A 19,546-nucleotide genomic window follows, 5' to 3' on the forward strand; every position below is an offset into this window, starting at 1 on the left:
AGAAGGATCCATTGTGCCCATGATTCTCTGGAAACAGTGAAGGAAGCACCCCGTCCCACATCCCAGCCTTTTGGGTTACTGCCCGAAAGACTTCTGTCTCATTTAGAGCATTGAAGCAACCGGCATAGTTAGAATACTGGGAGCAGCTGAGAACAAAGAAAGGGGTGCTCGGGCTCTAGGCAGCCTCACAGCTCTGCAGGACTGGGAGTAGGTACACCGCCCCTAGGACTGTCCTTTAGGAGGGGGGAGAGAAATGGAGCTGCACGCAGTGTCCTGGCATTCCAGAGTTGAGCAGCTCTCCGCAGCCTGCCTGGGGCTCTGTAGGACTGAGAAAAAGTGTACAATCCTCAGACTGTCCTTCAGGAGAAGGGAGACAAGTGAAGTTTGTCCCCAGCTGCCAGCAGTCCTCCAGGGAACAGAAAAGGGAGCTTGCAGAAGCCAGCTGCATTAGACACTTAGCAGTACCGGAGGGAACGAGAACAAGAGGCATGGTCGATGCCGTCAACATCAGACTCCAAAATGCATGCTACGCTGTCCACTGTCACCGAGGTTGCATTTCATAAAAACTCCCACTGTGAAAAACCAGGAAAAAACAGCAACTCTGGTTTACCTTTTCTCATACTCTGCCATTAATCAATTATTCCTACTGTATACTTAAAGCTTCAAATATGCCTCAACTGAAATTTAGAACATTGTAAACTCTGGTCCTAGAACATTGTAAACAAGATCTACTGCTTGAATGAATTCAGTGTGTGAAAGCCTGTGGATTCTGATGTTATTTATACCTGTAACTTGATGCAATTATTCTTATCTTGATTTGGGTTTCAAACTTTGTATTTCATCCTTTTGAAACTCTCTACATGTAATAAAAGCCTGTACTTGGTATTATAATTTTTTTCAACACAAAATTTGCTGTAATTAAGAGAATGAAAACAATATATATATCCATTTTCTGGGATTAGGAATAGTATTTTTTTAATTCACAATATAACCAAGTAATGAAATTCACATCTTCTGTGCCTAAGCAAGGCTTTAAAGACTAAATTAAAAACGGAAAAGTGGCTAGTGCTCTAAAATTGAGAAAAACTAGATAATGTAGGATAAGAGAAGCAGACTCTGAATTGCTGGCAGTTAACCTTGCAAATTCACCTGAATGTTAACCTGAAAAAAAGATTGTCCTCTATGTTCTCAGGTTGTTTCTAAAAGAGGGTCAACTATATTCTATGTGTTATATCACTGACCCACTAAATATTTGACTTAGTTAAGCATACAGCTTACAGAGTTCACTACTGAATGATTCTAAATAAAATATTGAGAATAAATTCGTGATTAGATTGTATGTTTATAATTGTTTTCAAAAACGTGGTACAATGCATGAATGAAAAAATAAAACTTGCTATTATTGCTGTATACATGAAACATTTCACTAGATACATCTCAGTGAGTACATCCTGTTTTTACTGATTTTCCTTAATTATCACTGTTGTTGCTACAATTGTCACCTAAAAACTCATGTATAAATCATGGCTATTCAGATCACCTCAGATATAGGACTTTATCTCGTAGATAGATATTTTGTTCCTTCTCGAACTATTTCAGCAATAAAACTATGATGAACCAATACATGATTAATCTATTTTTTTGCATACAGTCTTCATTTACATAAAGATACGCATCCATGCTGTTAAAAGTTAAAATCAGAACCTTAGTTTGAGTCTGTGTAGTAATTTAATTGGCATAATCATTATTCAAGATTAGACAGATGAGCTTATTTCTTGTATCCACTGATTCATATCTATTTCATCCTCATTTTCTATCATAATGTATTGCATTAAAACCAATTCTTTTCTATGGTCGATGCTGAAAGAAGTCCCAATGGCCAAAGCTGGAATCATTTGAGCAAGAAAATAAATGATAGGATAGGATTAGACTAAAGAATGCAATAAATGTCCATGAGTCTATACTGATATAAACAAATATTACTGATAAATAAATGAGAGATAAGGGACAAATCTCCCCTACAGAAGATTTCTAAATAATACATATAAAAGGAATAAGGGAACTATGAGTTTGGTGCAAACATAATTGCGGTTTAAAAGGTTAAAAACAATTGCAAAAACTGCAATTACTTTTGCAGCACCTAATCGAACATCACCATTAGAACACAGTAATATTTGCTGCAGACAAGTTCTGTGGGTTAACAGGTAAACTTTAAGGAAAAATAAGCATGTTTGCATATCCTAGAGGCATCTTCCCCCAAATATCCATTAATTACTGCCGTACCTACATTCACAGTTTCCTGGACACTCCTCTCTCTAGAGATAGTTCTTAATTCCTCTCCTCTTTGGAGTATCTGGGCTTTTCAACTGAGTTTCAACAAAGAGAGTCAGGAAAAGAAGAAATAGTAACTTTACAATGAAGAAACCTGGAAGACACCACGTTAACCAAGTGACCGTGATTAGCATACCAGAACAAGTAAAGTTAACATCCTGTGCTTTCTGATAGATATTAAAAAAAAGAACACTCGCCTCTGTGCTATTTTACCAAAAAAAAAAAAATTCAAAACCCCATCCTAACCCTGAGAAAACATCAGGCAAAACCATGTTGAGGGACAAATACTACAAAATACTAGATCAATATTTCTCAAAGCTACCAAGGTCATGGACCACAAGGAACACCAAGACACCAATGCATACTGGAGAAGACCAAAGACGTGTGATGAAAAAGAAACGTAAGTAGATCATGGACGGGAAGGATGATGATGGAAAAGCTGGTGGATTACCAAGAAAGTCTACGGTTTTAGATAGTAACGTGTCGGTATTAAATTGCTCATTTTGAAATGTGTCTGATGATTGTGTCAAATGGTAACATTGATGGAGGCTGGGGGACAGGCCTACTGGTACAAAAACTCTGTGTTCCACCTTTACAACTCTTCTATAAATCTAAAGTCATTTTGAATGAAGTGGTTATTTTTAAGACTGGCTTTGGACTGTATACAAATATGTTATGTTAATGTATATGACAAATTACACAGGGTGAGGGGGGCTTGTATATCCATGTCACTTACCAACTCTAAAAGAATGATGTTGGTCGAGAATTTTAATCATATTTGTTTTTTCATTAAAAATGTTTCCCTTGTGTTTCAGGAGGTTTCATGGGTGAAACAGCAAGAGCATTTCTTGGTAAAGATTGTAAAATTTCTACGTATTTTTGTGTCTATGTGGATGGAAGTAGGATGGCTAAATATTTTGTTTAAGAAAGTATACCTTACCGATTAAAGACAATATCCACAGTCTCCAGGCAATATTTGTTATCTTAGAATCTCATGACTTCTCCTCCCCATAAATCTCACCATATTTATATTTACTGTAGTATTATCTATTTTCTTTCTTAAAGAGTGTTTGGGTTTGTTTTCCTCCTCTCGTCCTGATTTAAACAAGCTATCTCTGCATTTTCTTCTAGTCACCTCTCCCTCATAAATCATTCCATTCAAGCCTGTAAAACCAGTTGGTCTTATTCAGATTAATCACCTCAATCTCATCAACTTCCTCACAATCCCCAAAGGCAGCCATTCATTCTTTAACTCTACACTGGAGTGCTGTCCATTTAGTTCTGACTAGAGTCGGGCTGTGGGAATAACCTTGCCCCATTCTACATTTTTACAAATCTAAATGTATCCTACTAAATCTTTACCGGAGTAACTGTTCTAGTTACTCTTTTAAGGGTCAACTCTATTTGTTCAAACACAATAAATCGCTGTTTTTTATGGATATTACACTTATTAGTAAAAGGTATCTGCAATATTTCAAAGTAGGGGATTGCGTTTTACTTTCTTTCCACTTTACATTCACTTTGCATATTTTGAAATGCTCTGCAGTATCTGAAAGCAACCCCGAGTTTCACTTCACCCTCTTGTACCTGGAGTGAACTTCCACTTCTCCAGCAATCTGGACTGGAGTTTTTTAGTCACAAAATTGGGGCTGAATTGTGTCCCCCAAATTTATATGCCAGTACTTCTGAATGTGACTGTATTCGGAGAGTATCTTTAGAGACCTAAAATGAGGCCATTCGGAAGGGCCCTGATCCAATATCCCTGGTGCCTTAGAGAACAAGGAAATTAGGACTCAGGCAAGTACAGAGGGATGGCTATGTGAAGACACAGGGAGAACAAGGCCATCTACAAGCCCAGGACAGAAGCCTCACCAGGAACAAACCCTGATGACACCTCAGTGTCTGACTTCCCAACCGACAAAATTGGGGAACAATTAATTTCTGTTGTTTCAACCACCCAGTCTGTGGTGCTTTGTTATGGCAGCTCTAAAAAACTAATACTCACAGACACACTGCTTAATGTCAGCATTGTATCTTATCATAATGTGAACCACAACGTTTTTGACTGGTGACAGCATTGTCTCTTTCAGCCAATCAGATGCAAGAATCACGGCCATATGCTACCCCTGCGGCTGCCAAAAGGACTCCGTCAGAGCTGATGGGGATCTCTTGGTCCCAGCTTTCTCTTTTTTCATCCGTTTTGGCCATGATGCAGACTGAAGAAGAGATATGATGCAATATAAATAATTTGTGACAACTGCAGCAGTAGCGTCCCTTCCTATGAATGGCCAGTCTGACCTAGTGTTTAAAAAAAAAAAAAGTTTTCAGGGTATCTTCCATTATGAATCCAAACTGGGAACTTTAGAGACGATAAATGGTTCTCCATACTTGAATGGAGTTACAGGCGTCAATAATTTCAGGAAGCAACTGTGTGGTTTAGTTTTGAACAATACCAGATTGAGAAAGCACGGATGTCTCATTAGGGAGCTGGCTTACTATGCAGGAATTAAGATGTAAGAGACTGAAGGGGAAAAAAAGTAAACGTTAATATTCTGACACTGGCGATTATTTCAACTGTCCTCCTGAGGGATGTTATTATTTATGTTCTTAATTAAAAGCCGCTTCTCTGGTAGCATTCAAATTCCCTTGAGAAATCAAATGCTGTTTTACTGAAAAAGCATCGAAACATTTCACTTGCAGGACTTGTATTTGAAGAACACACTTTAGCACCCTTCCTGAATCCCACCTAATAGCGATCTGCCGGATACACCCTTGATCCTAAGGGACACTTGCATGCCTGCAAGATATACTGGACTTGCCTTCCTTCCTTCTTCTTTCCTCCCTCCCTCCCTCCCTTCCTTCCTTCCTTCTTTTTTTAATTAAAGTTTATTTGGGGTGACGATTGTTAGCCAAGTTACATAGATTTCAGGTATACAATGCTCTGATTTTACTTTTGTCTACTCCTTGCTCCAAGGGTAGGAGTTAACAAACCCTGAACTCTAATGATAATTTAAATGCATGAATTTAAAAAGGGACCCCGGACCTCAATTCACCCTAGATTTCCTGGAGTGTTTTCCTGATGAAGGACTTAAAAGAGAAGGACTTACTTTCCAGAAAGGTAGTGATGAACTGTGTGCTATTTGATATCAATCACATTAATAAACAGTTTACAGAATAATATTGGCTTTTTAATTGTCTGATGTATATATACATATTCCAAAAGGCCTCACAATCGATCCTTGAGAATTGGGCGGAATATCACAAAATGTTTATGACTTTAAAGCTTCTGTACGCTTGCAGTTTCATGATCTGGCATTGTTATGTATCTGATTATTAAACACATATGGTCAAAATATACTAACTTTCTAAATCAAATTCAACAAATTGAAAGTGTTCTGTCTTTTTACACATACTTATTTTTGTAATGTGATTAAATGGTAAATTAGCAGGAATATATGGAATAAAATGCTGGTAGGAACAGAACTTTTCCTCTCAATGCCTATCTAGCACATCGAATTAGGTTTAAAATATAATTCAACCCACCTTAGCAAAATATCAGATCATACGTAAGAGTTTACAACAATGGAACATAAGTGTCATAGTCCAAAGTATGTCCCTCATTTCATGGGTTCTTCTCACAGATACTGTCCTGAGACAACTAATTTGGAAATTATGTTCTACTGTGTCTTGCCCATCTTGTCCCAAATGCAGCTGTTGCTTTAATGACTATTTAACTCACAGGTTCTTCATCAAAATCAAGGCACCTGTCCAAAACCAATTGAGATAATGCTTTTATCAAAATGACTAGAAAAATTATTATACACAAAAACTTTGAAGAAGGTAAACAAATGTAAAATCAAAGAATTGCTATGTTTATGTTCTCACATTTATTTCCAGATATGGTTTTAATATTTCCCACACATTAAACCTTACATAACCTTCCTTACATAAACCGATGCCTTATTCTTCAACAATATGTATTTCCGAAGATTGTTATGAATTTCATATATAGGAGGTCACAACAGTTAAAATATGAGTAACAAAATGTTAGGTAACTTTCTATGTATCTTGGGACATAATTGTACATGAAAATGAAAATGAAAAACTAATTTTTAGCTCCCAGATTACATTTCAATTCAAGTCTAGGGTAAATGCTGGTTTGTCTGCTCCTAACTCTTTGAAGATGATTTTGTGTTTTCATCATAAAATTGCTTGATAACTTTATACTTCCGGTGGTGAAATGTGGATTAATTGCACAGAAAGAAAAAGAAGCTACTGGTTTCCTAGAGCCGCCTCCTGGCTACTCCCTCTACTAATGAAGAGCCTGCTGTGACCAAGTTTCAGAAGCCCCGAGGAAGGATCATCCTGCGTGGCCTGCAGAACTGCCCTGTCACCTGAAGAGGCGTCTGCTCCAACCTTTCATTTTAACTGCTAGATAATATTTTCTCGGAAACCAACATAAACTTCAAATAAAGAAAGAGAACTATTATAAAAACAGAGCTTCTGAGAACACGTTGTTTACTGCTTTTGATGCTTTATATTTATTTTTTAAATGTTTCATAACTGCATTTTATCCTTTGGAAAAAAAGTACAGAAATTAGTTAAATGAAAACATATCCACTACCCAGGTTTGAAAGATTGTATTTTATATATATATATATATATATATATATATATATATATATATAAAGTAAAACAATATAAAACTTCAATTTTCACCTCTACCTTTTTTCTAACGCAGTTATTACAATATTTTTCTAATTAAGTATAAAGTTATTTAACATCTCTGTACTTTCTTCTCCAAGTGAAAAAAATACTTGAGAGTGTTTCAAGTAACTACTACACACTGTCCTGTCTTTATTATTATGGTTTTCTAGAGATTGTTCTTTTATCATTTATTATTTAAACTAAGTAGTATTTATTTTTAATAGAATATAGTAAAATTATCAACCTATTTTATCAATTACCAGACTACTCTTGCTTCTGTTACTTCACGTCTTTATCTAAGAAGGGAATCTTTCCTGTGAAACAAATTTTTAATGATTACAAAATCTTAATAATAAGGATATCATTTATTTTTTGATATCTTGAAAACATTGATAGCAATATTTAAAATAATAAATATGTTTGAAATATGTTTGCAATCTAACATAATGCAAAAGAATGTAAACTTATGTATGTTTAAGTACGTAAAACTATGTAAACATAACAATGTAAAAGTACATTTTAATATACCATATTTCATAACCTATGATGTATTCAAAATTTTAGACAAAATATATGGTTTTAAACTGCATAATTAACATGTTACTAATTAGAAAATAACAGTCAAATGTATATAGTTATCTACTTAACCCTCTATCTGATTGTAGAGTTTAAATAAGTGTGTTAATCGTCCTAATTTTTATGTGGAGGCATACAAATTGGTTTATTTCCTGCTTCTGTGTGTGTGTGTGTGTGTATGTGTGTGTGTGTGTGTGTGGTGGGATAAGTGTGTGTATGTGTGTGTGTGTCTAGCATTAAGATACAGGTTGTATTCTAGGTTCTTCAATTGGTATTTAATTCTGGTTTCATTATTTTGCTAATTTAATGTAGAAATTATATTGACAAGATTAAAGTGTTATTTATAAAACACAATTTGTCATTAAACTAAAAATTTAAATTCATAATTGTCTGTATATGATTCAGTAAAAAATCTGCACTCATAAATAGGCAACTACCACGTATTAAATAAAGCTATTTTTGAAAGAAGCTTTAGGATTACTAAACTACTAAATAAAGGTTCAATATTATCATGTGAAAAATGTTTTTTTTAAGAGTTACCCATTTAAAATTTATTTTAAGATTCTAGTTTAGACTAAAAAAATTTTTTTTTCATTCTAGGAAAATTGTTAAGCTAATTAAAGAAGACAACGTAGTAAAAATTTGATTTCAGAAGTCTGTACATCCTTAGCATTACAATAAATGTGATTTCTACCTTCTTTGTGAAGACTGCTTAATGGAGTTTATCTGAAAATTGGAAAATAATTTACTGACATACTTAACAGCTGAATAAACGTTTAATCTTTACAGAGTAAATTCATACAAAATACAATAATTTGTATTAAAATGTATTGGGAAAGGGAGCTCAAGTGAAACATTAGCAAAATTAAACTAATAGTGAATATTCTTTTCCTTATTTCCTTCACTTCCCCTGGGGTTCCAGAGATTGACAAGCTATTCTTACCCACTATATACTATATGCAACTATGTGGATATCACTTGCTAAATGGTAGACCTCACAAGTTGCACTCCCCTCAGTGTTGTGATTTCCAGAACTTGAACTTGGGTTAGCACCTAGTACAGAGAATGCACTCCTTCTCTGTGTCATGGTGGTTGAGCATGGATAAACTTGCCAAGATAGTTAGTGTCCCAAAGATACCACAGCCAATATGGCACATTCTTTACTCATCTTTTATCTCACTACTTTTGTTTCAAATCCTATTTGCTGATTTTTCTGAACAACTTAAGTTGGCTGATGTCAGTAAAGAAGTGGCCATGTACCCATACAAGAACAAGTTAGATTCTATTCTGCCTTGATCGTCATGAATCAATTTGTCATTTCAATCTTGATGTCTGATCCCTTAACCTGATGTAATGTTGTAATGTAGAGAAAAATTTACTGCATGACCATGGCTTAGAGAAAGAATTGCTGTGAAAGTCACATTTTAAGAAGTAGGCTTAAACTTGTTTCCTTATCAAGATAGGAAAGCTATAGTAAATACAAAATGTTCACATTTATGATATAAATGAAATATGTCTAAAAATGATATTCTAGATAATTTATTCTTGAATGTATCTATTCCATCTCTATTTATAATGTATGAGCCAGTTCTTGCTAACTCATTTATTATGATAAACATAATTTGAAAGGTGCTTAAGTGGTGCCAAACACAAGTCAATAATAAAGGTGAAGATGTGAGAAACTTTAAAAAACTAAATGATATCTGTTTTTATAACTCACACTAAATGAAAATCTATACTGGGCTTTAAATCTTTATAAACTGTGAGTATTTAATATATAAATATTAGTATAAGTAAATATAGCAGCATGAAGAGGAAATATGGGTTTAACCATAGGCTAAGAAATACTAGTTTTGTTTTTTTGACATTTTGAAGATCAAATGTCGTATGATAAAATGCACCTCATTTAGTCCCCCATGTTGACAAAGTCAATCAAATGTGGTCATTTTTCAGTTTTACACATATGAAACATGCTAAGTTTAATTGAAGAAGAAATAGCAAAGCGTAACTACAGTAAAATAATTATAAATGAAGAAACAAAAATAAAAAATAAAAAGAAGTGAATGAATAAGATAGCATGTGAATCGATATAGTACATGTATGTTTTTTTGCTATATACTATGCATGTAATTATAATATTATGCAGGCCTACTATATGCAAAGGACTGAATATGTTAGAAGGGAGACCCAAGTTACCAAGAATAATACATTTCTTTAAAGCAAGATTCATTTACAATATGTCAAGACAGGAAAACAATTGAATGTTCTGAGACAAGGTGCTACAAATCACCAAATCATACTCCAGCAGAATTTGGTTGTCTTGCCTAATGCTGTATTTCTTCAAGAAAGGTAATTCGATTAAATTATTCTCTTAATTAGAAAATAAAGAACCAACCAAACAAAAAGGATGAGAGGATTGTACTCACATTATATAACCTACACATACACACACTCCTGAAATGTCCTTTTAAATAGCAGGATAATCTAGCATAAGTCTGTTCCAGAGGTACAATTTATTTCTATGAGTGAGAGCTTTGGAATAGAGGGTTGTTATTGGTCTCATATTGAATTTTAACATTAAACAACATTCTGCCTTGATTCCAGACTCCTAATTCAATCAAGAGAAATGACAAATTATGAGTTGTTTGCTGTATGAATGTAACTGATTAGCTGACATTCCAGTTTTAGGAATTTGGTAATAAAGTGAGATATTTCCAACTACTGTTGAGTTAATCCATGAGAACCTCTAATTTAAAGTAATCGCTAGGAAAAAACATGGTGTTTGTTTGCTCTTTGCAAAAGATTTCCTTGACTTGAAGAATTTAAAGCTAGCCATTTTACTCAGTGAATTAATTATAATTTGTTGTTTCTCTAAGTTACAAAATATGAAGACATGAAGGGTAGGTGGAAGCGTTACTCTGCAGGCAATAACCAATACCAACCTGATCACTGACTCCAAGGAAGTAATGTCTTTTATATGTATTGTCTGAATTAATCTTCACAAATCACTCAAGGTAGTTATCCTTTTCTCAGATTTGAAAATAGCGCACTGAAGATCACATGCTAACTTGCCTAAGATCTTGTAGTAAGTAGGGCAGCCATGATTCCAATGTAAGTAGAGAGCCCACACTTAAACGCTTTATAATGAACACTGTTTTTCACCCATCCTGTGAAATTTCTTGCTCATCCTGTGAAATACGCTTCTATTGTTATAGGCAGACAATTCTACTGTGGGTCACACATTCTTACGTGATTCTTTATCAACAGGCCACAAATTATTTTCCTAAACCAGCTGTCATTCGTGGAGCCACTCAAGCCTCCCACCAAATTCCCCAATTTTTTATTATCATTATAGTTTTTATTATCCTTATTTTTCAGCCTAATGGACATTGGCTGGTATTCTTTCATTTGTAGCCAAAAGCTTCTGGTCCCATCTAGTACGACAATTCAACTCTACTACACTGCCTTCCAAACCATTATTTGGGATGCTTTCTAATTTATAAGAGGATTTGTACATACACTATTTTATTTAAAAATCAGAGAACGACCTGTATGTTAGCTATCTTCTCCACAGGTTAGAGAGAAAGACACTAGAATCTCAAGAATCAATCCCTGCTTTCGTGGCCATTGTTACAGGCAGGCAGGTAGACAGGTATTGTTCAGAGCCGATGTTTCTCCACAGATAAACTGCATGAGGACCGGGGATATGTCACCTCTTTGTTTGCTGCATGCCAGTATCCAGTCCTCATAATGGGCATTCGATGTCATATTAGCTTCACAGGTCTGCCATCATGACGTACTCCAAACTGGGGGGCTTATACCAACTGAAATGTATTCTTCTCCGGTTCTGGAGACCACAAGTCTAAAATCAAGTGGTCAGTTGGGCTGCCCTCGCTCTGAAACCTATGGAAAAGAAGCCCTCCTGCCCCTTCCAGCTCTAGGTGGTTGTTTTCCATCCATGGCGTCCTTTGCTTTACAGCTGCAGCCCCCAATCTCTGTCTCTGTCATCACCTGGCTCCTCTCTCATTGGACTATGTCTTTCCTCTTTGTATAAGGACACCAGTCATACTGAGTGAATCAAGAGCCCATCCTACTCAAGTATGACCTCATCATAATTTCACTAATTACATAAATTCACTAATTACTAATTCACAAATAGGATCACATTCTGAGGTTCTGGGGGTTCAGACTAGAACGCCACCTTTAGGGAGAATGTAATTAAACCCATAACAGATACTTAAATAATTAATAGTTGGATTCATGATGCAGTAATAAAATATGTAAGGGCCCGTTTGAAATAGTATAACAATACATATAGACACAAAAGGTTTGCCATCTCCATTTTCAACTATTAAAAGGCAGATCTGTGCTGTATGTCAGGAAGAGTGGACCTTTAAAAATAAAAGACACGCAATGCAGACACAGTGGGGAGTGCCACATTAAAAAATAAAGAGTTGAGATTTGTTGCTCCCTAGACCTCTCCTGCTCTTTAGATGATATTTTAGAGAAAACACCCTCCGCCTCAGTCTGTGGAAGCAATCAGCTAGCCGATGGCAAAAGCCAATCCTTGACCTTCCTTGCTGCTCCAAGGTCAGCCAATTGCTGATTTCACCATTCCTTCCTTGCGTGCTAATAAGTGAGGAGCAATTACATACAGAGGCAGCCTTCCTGGAAGCCGGTGAAGACTAAGCTTCAGGGCCCCCGATTGCATGGGCTCCTTCCAGGACCTTGTACCTCATTCAGTCCCATTAACGGTGTATGCATTTTTAAAAGATCGTGCCTAGATTGCTTCGGAGTCAGGCCTTACAAAACCTGGATCTGCCTTTGAACAAATTCTAGGGATAGCCAATTAATTATCTTAGATTTTGATTGGCAGGCTTTTAGTTCTCCAGCGATGGTAAAATTATTCAACAAAAAGGGTAAAATGAAAATAACACATTTCGAGCTGGCATCATCAGAGTGTGTTTTTCTGTATGGCACCCCACCAGCACACTTTAAGCCCCTTAATTTTCTGTTGCGTTATTTTCGTTGATGTGTGGTGAGGATTGCTGCTTGGAGTGAATACATAAGGAGGAAATGCAACCTCAAGTGCAAGTCAAACAAAGAAACATGGACCATGAGCAGCTCCACCCAGTTAAAGAGTAGGGCATGAGCCCCTGGGAGATCTATTCTTGGGGCCACTAACAGACACACACTGGTAAATCTTGTGGGAGGTACACAAGTGAGGAAACACTTAACTAGGTAGCCTGGGAATATAATTAAAGAATTTAAAACAAAACAAAACTAAATTCTGAAGAAAGCAAAACAGTAGTTCCATATAAATTTTAGGATTATTTTTTCTAGTTCTGTGAAAAATGCCATTGGTATTTGATAGGGATTGCATTACATTTGTACATTGCTCTGGGCAGTAGGATTTTTAACAATGTTAATTCTTTCTATCCATGAGCATGATACAACCTTACATTTATTTGTACCTTCTTCGATTTCTTACAATAGCCAAGATATGGAAACAAACTAAGTTTCCATTAGTAGATGACTGGAAAAAGAAGATGTGGTACATACATACAATGGAATATTACTCAGCCATAAAAAAGAATGAAATCTTGCCATTTGTGACAACATGGATGGATCTAGAGGGTATTACGCTAAGTGAAATAAGTCAGACAGAGAAAGACAAATACTGTATGATCTTACTTACGTGTAGTATCTAAAGAACAGAATGAACAAACAAAACAGAAACAGACTCATAGATACAAACAACAGACTGATGTCTGCCAGATGGGAGAGGGGTTGGGAACAGGGTGAAATAGGTGAAAGGAGTAAGAAGTACAAATTGGTAGTTACAAAACAGTCACAGAGATGGAGAATGTAATGTAAGGAATATAGTCAATAGCATTGTAATAACTGTGTATGCTGGTAGACTTATGGGTAGACTTATGGGTAGTAGACTTATCGGGGTGATCATTTCCTAGGGTATAAAAATGTCTAATCACTATGTTATACAGCTGAAACAAATATATTATTTTATATAAACTGCAACTGAAAAAAGAAATTTAAATAAATACTTGGGAAGCAAGGAAAAAAATTCACTGTTAAATGATGGAATTTCAAATGCTGTGATGCTGAAGGCAAAAAAAAATGTTTTTGATAGAAGACTGGGATGGTACTTCTTAGGCCATACTATGAAGATGTGATCAGCCCTGCCACAGCATTTGGTTTCTAGAGCTTTCTCCATTTCATCCAATCATTAATCTCTCTAGATTTTATCTCCCATTTTCCCATTTGTTTCTTTTCCACATCCTCTTCTACCTTGACTAAATGTCTACCCAGATCTCATTTACTTCTGGCTTTATATTGTTTAAAATTCTGTTGACATTCATCCTTTACGTCTATCAGACTTTGTTCCAGTTCCAACTTCTTGTTGAGGTTATTCTGGTCAGACTCTTCAATGCAACTAACTGTACCTCAGATCCACTCCTGAAAATCCCTTATTCTTCTTTTCTTATTATTCAAACTTTCTAACCCACTGGGATGCAAAGAGATTAAGTGATTTGTTTAGCAACACACAGAAAAGTAAGGCAAAAAATAGAACTACTTATCTGCCCTATTTTTCTCTCAAACTTTAATGCTTTATGTAGAATCTTTATTTTATGTGTTAAATAACTCCCATAAATCTTTTATGTTTTTCCAGGGAATAGCCATTTCAAGAAAGATCCAGAGTTCCAGAAACTGCTTATTCCAGTAGGGACCAATATTCACAGTGCTGCTTAATTTCAGTTTCCACAGAAAGCAAAAAAAAAAAAAAAAGAAAATGTATTTTGCAATGCAATATGTTCATTAGCAATTATATGAATTAAACTGCCTACCTAGCATCAATATCATTACCTAAATGGAAGCACAACTTTTATCCTCACTTCTTTTGAGATAGTATCAACCATTTAAATGTGCCTCTTAATTTTCACTACACTAAATATATTTTGTGATTCAATAATACTCCTTTGAATTCACTTCATCATTCATATGTCCATATTTATATTGAGTAAGAAAGTTTTTTTTAAAAACAAATTGCTAGTTTGTCATTGAATGAATACTTCTAAAGTATATTATAATTGAAATAATTACCTCAACTTCATTTTCAGTATTGAACTTGCAATCTAAGAAAATAGATTTATTCACTTTTATATGGTTAGGCGCCACCAACACTTATGTGTCTTCTCATTCTGATTAGGTGCCATTGGGCCTCTGTTTCAGGAATACCAGCAGCATTATCTTACCAGATATATGCAACTTTATATGATACTGCATTTTAAATGTTTGGAAAATTGTGAGCGATGATAAGGAAAACCTGCATTTCTCTCTAAAATTACAACCAGGCTCTGCGTGATTGAGTTCCATAAGCTGCATGGGGAAAAGAATTTTTGCATGTTTTTTTCACCGTCAGAGTAGACTCCAGAACAATGTCGAGTATGGGGTAGGTGCTCAATAAATTTGCTGAATGATTGAAAATGAAAGATGACACCAAACAGTCATCCATGGAAATGTTTCCAGAGAGGCTACTTTTAATCCCATCCTCAAAGGATCCAGTCTGCCCAAGAATCTCCTGTTTACTTTGAAGTAGCAATATTCTCATGCTACATAGAGATACCGGACATCTGTATCTCTACAGAAGATGAGTGACGCACTGTCAGAAGGGAATCCTTAAAAATTATCTAAGAAAAGGGATCGAGGTTCTGCTGTTCAGAGACTACTGCATCTGGCCTAGTAACACTGCCCATCCTGACACATTCCCGTTGGCTTCTGTAAGAGAAGGCACAAAATGTGGGAAATAAATCCTTCATGTATTCTAGCACGTACAGACTCAGTAATATTAAAAACACAATTACTTAAACTCTAGCAGGATCCTACTGATCTATTGGAGACAAGTGGCAATGCATAGGGCTGTTTGGGGGAGGTGATGTACTGGTTTTTTATTTCCCTGGGATAAGGGATGTCAACCACCATACGACGCCCAGACATTTCTGCACAAAGCATCGTCCTACTCAAAAGGTCCTTGGCCAGACATTGAACTCTGCTAGTCAGTAGACTCCACTCATGATCATGATCCTCTGGATAGAAATTTGAATCATCAGAGCCAACATGTGGCTAAAGATGGGACACTGGGGCTTCCCAGAGTGACTGGTATGTATTCCCTTGGTTTGCGTCGGGACGCTCACAGTTTGACTCTGCCCCTGCCTTTTGCTAGCATGTTTTTGTAAAAATGAATCATACCCATGAAGGAGGACAGAGTGGAACCTGGAGAGAGAGCACAACTGGATCCGGGTGATACACCTTGAGTGACACAGCAAAGCCCCGCCCACCCCAAGACGATTCTGTTTCTTCAGCCAATTTTGCACAAGCCATTTTCAACTGAAAGAAAATCTATCTGAAAAAGATCCATGAATGGAGAGTCCTGGGGAATATAAAAATTTAAAGGAGAGTCAGAATAATAAGATACAGAGGGAAAAAGGACCCGAAATGACCAGTAAGATAGAAGAGCCAGGATGGAGTGGTTTTACAAATTTCAATGGAGAAATAGTTTTAAAAAGCAGTGTCATCTGCTCAAGAATAATGAGACGGGATAAAAAAGTTTTATATATGGCCATAGAGAAACCAATGTCCAAGTCTGCCAACTTAATTTCAGCCTCAGAAGCCAGATGGCAACTTTACTACAATTGCTTTTTGGGCCCATCCGGTTATGTACATACTTTTATCAAGACGTGATGAGATTACTTACGGAGTACATTACAAGGACACACAAAGAATGGAGAATTACTGATACTATATCTGGGATTGAAATGTATACAGTTCATAAAAGTAGTCACTCGCATCATAAATCACACCCACATATGCATATATACAGGCTAAACATAAAATACTATGTCTGCTATTCACAGTTACATGTGACGTGGCGGGTTACTGACGAGACACCCTTGTTAGGAAATTCACGTAACCCCCGGGAAAGGCCTTTGCTCAGCTGCATACAGAGCCTTCTCTTTCCCCATTGCCAAAGTCGGCATCGCTTATTGCTCCTTCAGGGGTGTCCCAGCTCAATCCTGCAGCATGGTGACTCACGTGAAGTTGTCACTTTCTCCTATAACCCTACAGTAAAGAAGGGACAGCTGACGATATATTCTGGATGATGCCACAGGAGACATTCCTAGGGACTGGCTGAAGATAAAATGTCCCCACAGGAGGCGGGAAGAATATTTTGCCCGTATTGAAGGGAGATTGTATGAGACATCAGGGGAAGAAGGAAAAGACCAAGAAAATAGGATGCAGGGGGTGTGACTGCAAGTGATAAGAAATGTATTTCCTTCCCCTAGTGATTGATCTGCGGGTGAGCCAGAGGTTTCTGAGTAAGCAAGCCTCGCCAACTAATTGCTGAGACAGTCGATGCCTGGCGTGGCGGGGTCTAGGATCAGGGAGAAATCCCCAGGAGACTGCAGCATGAGCATCGTGAAAGTCAGGAGGGAAATGTGGAAGCAAAAATGGCATGATTCTTCAATACTAAGCAATTATAAACTAGGTCAAACCCACACAAAATCGAGAACTTTGTAATAACAGGGGAGAAATATGCCAAATCCTCATACTAACTAGGGAGTTAATGATGAATTATGTTAATTAAACTTATTAATATAATCCTGGGGCATCTTCATGGAAAATCAGTACCTGGGGAATGCCATGCAAGAATGCACCATTATTACTGGAATCCGGCATGAGGTTCTAAAAACAGAGACACCATGCTCCAAATGCAATTACTTAAAACTTAGATTCTTAAATTAGTTCCTCATCCACAATGGGCTCAGAGTCCTCATCTCTTTTGTAAACACTGCTGATAATAAGGCGAGGCTGCGCTTCTCCTCTACTGTCTAACCTGAGAAATATTCTTGTTGCAATTGCTCATGAATATTCTGGAATGGTTTATTATTTCTACTCTGTTATGGTAGAAGGTGTTATATTTACTCCCCAGGCTTTTGCTGACAAAGGATAACTTCTAACAAGAATATTACTTTAAAGAAAAATCAACAGAACGTGAAAGCCCTGCAATCTTTGGTTATTTCTTCTGTTGCTCTATTTTCACTTCCTCCCCCACCGACACTCATGGCTGAACAATCTGCGTTACGAAGTTTATTTGTATCAGATCCACAAGCGACTGTCCTGCCCAAACTCCTCCCCCACTTTCGGCCTGAATATATTTTAGCCTTCTTTTCAAGTCCCTTTTCATAACAGAAGTTGTTTTTGGTGTTGTTATAAAATCTATGGTATAGATTTTTATAGAATCCTTCATCTGAATTGTGCACACACACACACACTAACATGGATCAACTTTTAATGGGTAAAAGTCTCCTAAATTGGTACATTAACAATGGAAATAAACAAGCATTTATGGAAGTTAAAGGGGATTTTTCTCCCACTTTTATTACTACTTACATATACAGAAACTCTGTTCCCTATAATACGCTTTACCCGGTTTGTGGAATGGACACATCACCTCTATATCTAAGTGATTCCTCTCATTCCTTCTAGGGAAGGTTCATGACACAGACCTATTACCTGAATTCCACTGGTGGCACTTGTTGAACCAGGAGCACATAAACCAGAATGATCTGAATTCAGGTTCCTCCATCTCCATCTTTAAATCGTGTACAAGGGCCAATGGTGATTTCATTGTCCTGTAGCAAAACAGAGTTCCTGTAGACCCAAACTTGGCACTTAATTGTATCATTCCATGGATTTCTGCTACCTGTTTATTAGCTCTTGAAGAGGAACTCCTTATGAACACTTTAATACTGGGTTCTGTCCCTTCTACTGTCAGCCCATTTGTTATTTGGAGTCACCGCTTTCTGTCAGGTGTCACTCTTGCCAAGGCCTAGGCATGTTATAAGAATGTTGTTTCTAATTTCATGTTCTCTCAGAGGCAGATACTGAGCCAAGAATTCAAGTACAAGTGGTTTATTAAGAAAGTGTCCCCAGGAGGTGCTAGCGAGCGAATGGGAAGCAGGAAAGGGCAGTAAGAGAAGCCCGGCTTGCCTGACTCTATGCGGAGCGCTGGCCTGTAAATTACACGTACGAGTTTGTTCTGCCTTGAGACAAACGAGCAGGGTGTTTACACTCCAAGCAACCCTCAGCTACAGGCTGCTGCAGGGGCAGAGGTGACGCAATCCCAAGCACGTCTGATCATCCATATTGGTTAGGGGGCTCTAGGGGCCCACTACCCCCCAAGGAAGGCTGCAGGTGCAAGCAGTGAGTAAAACACATGGAAGCTTGGTGGGGGAGGTCGGCTCGCAGAGATGGTAAAAGGATGAAAGCTGCCCTGGTGAGGTAGGGCTTGTGGAATGGCTGTGGGAATTGTGCAGAAAACCTCTCCCCACACAGAATGTAGTATTTAGGTGGTCAAAATCAGCTAAGGTAATCATTCAAAGTCCCTTGAGATAGCTCGAAGGACATGCTTACAACACACTAAGAGACATTTTTCCAACAAAATCTACAGAACTAAGAGGAGTGGGGAGCCCCAGCCTTTGAGACTCTCATCACCCAAAGCTGGAGAACTGACAGAGCAGAAAGCAGTCAGGGGACTCAATGGAATGCTGTCATCAGAATTCCGAGAAGGCAACGTTTTCAGGCTCAGCAAATATCCCACACCACAATCGGGGCCCAGTAGACAGGGTAGTCCCGACACCTGAAACAAAGGTATCTAGATACAATTCTAAATGTCTTGATTCCTCTGGATTTTCTAAACTTGTCTAAGAAATAAACTTGTGAGAGGCAACTGGCATTGTTGACTAACTCAACAGGCTGGCATATTCCATAGGTTAAGGCTTAAGGTAGGAAATGATCTTACAAAAATATCTCTCTATCATCGTTAGGATGAATACTAAGTTCCAGAACTGCA

Source organism: Rhinolophus hipposideros (assembly GCF_964194185.1).
Source record: "Rhinolophus hipposideros genome assembly, chromosome: 17".
NCBI classification, from domain to species: domain Eukaryota; kingdom Metazoa; phylum Chordata; class Mammalia; order Chiroptera; family Rhinolophidae; genus Rhinolophus; species Rhinolophus hipposideros.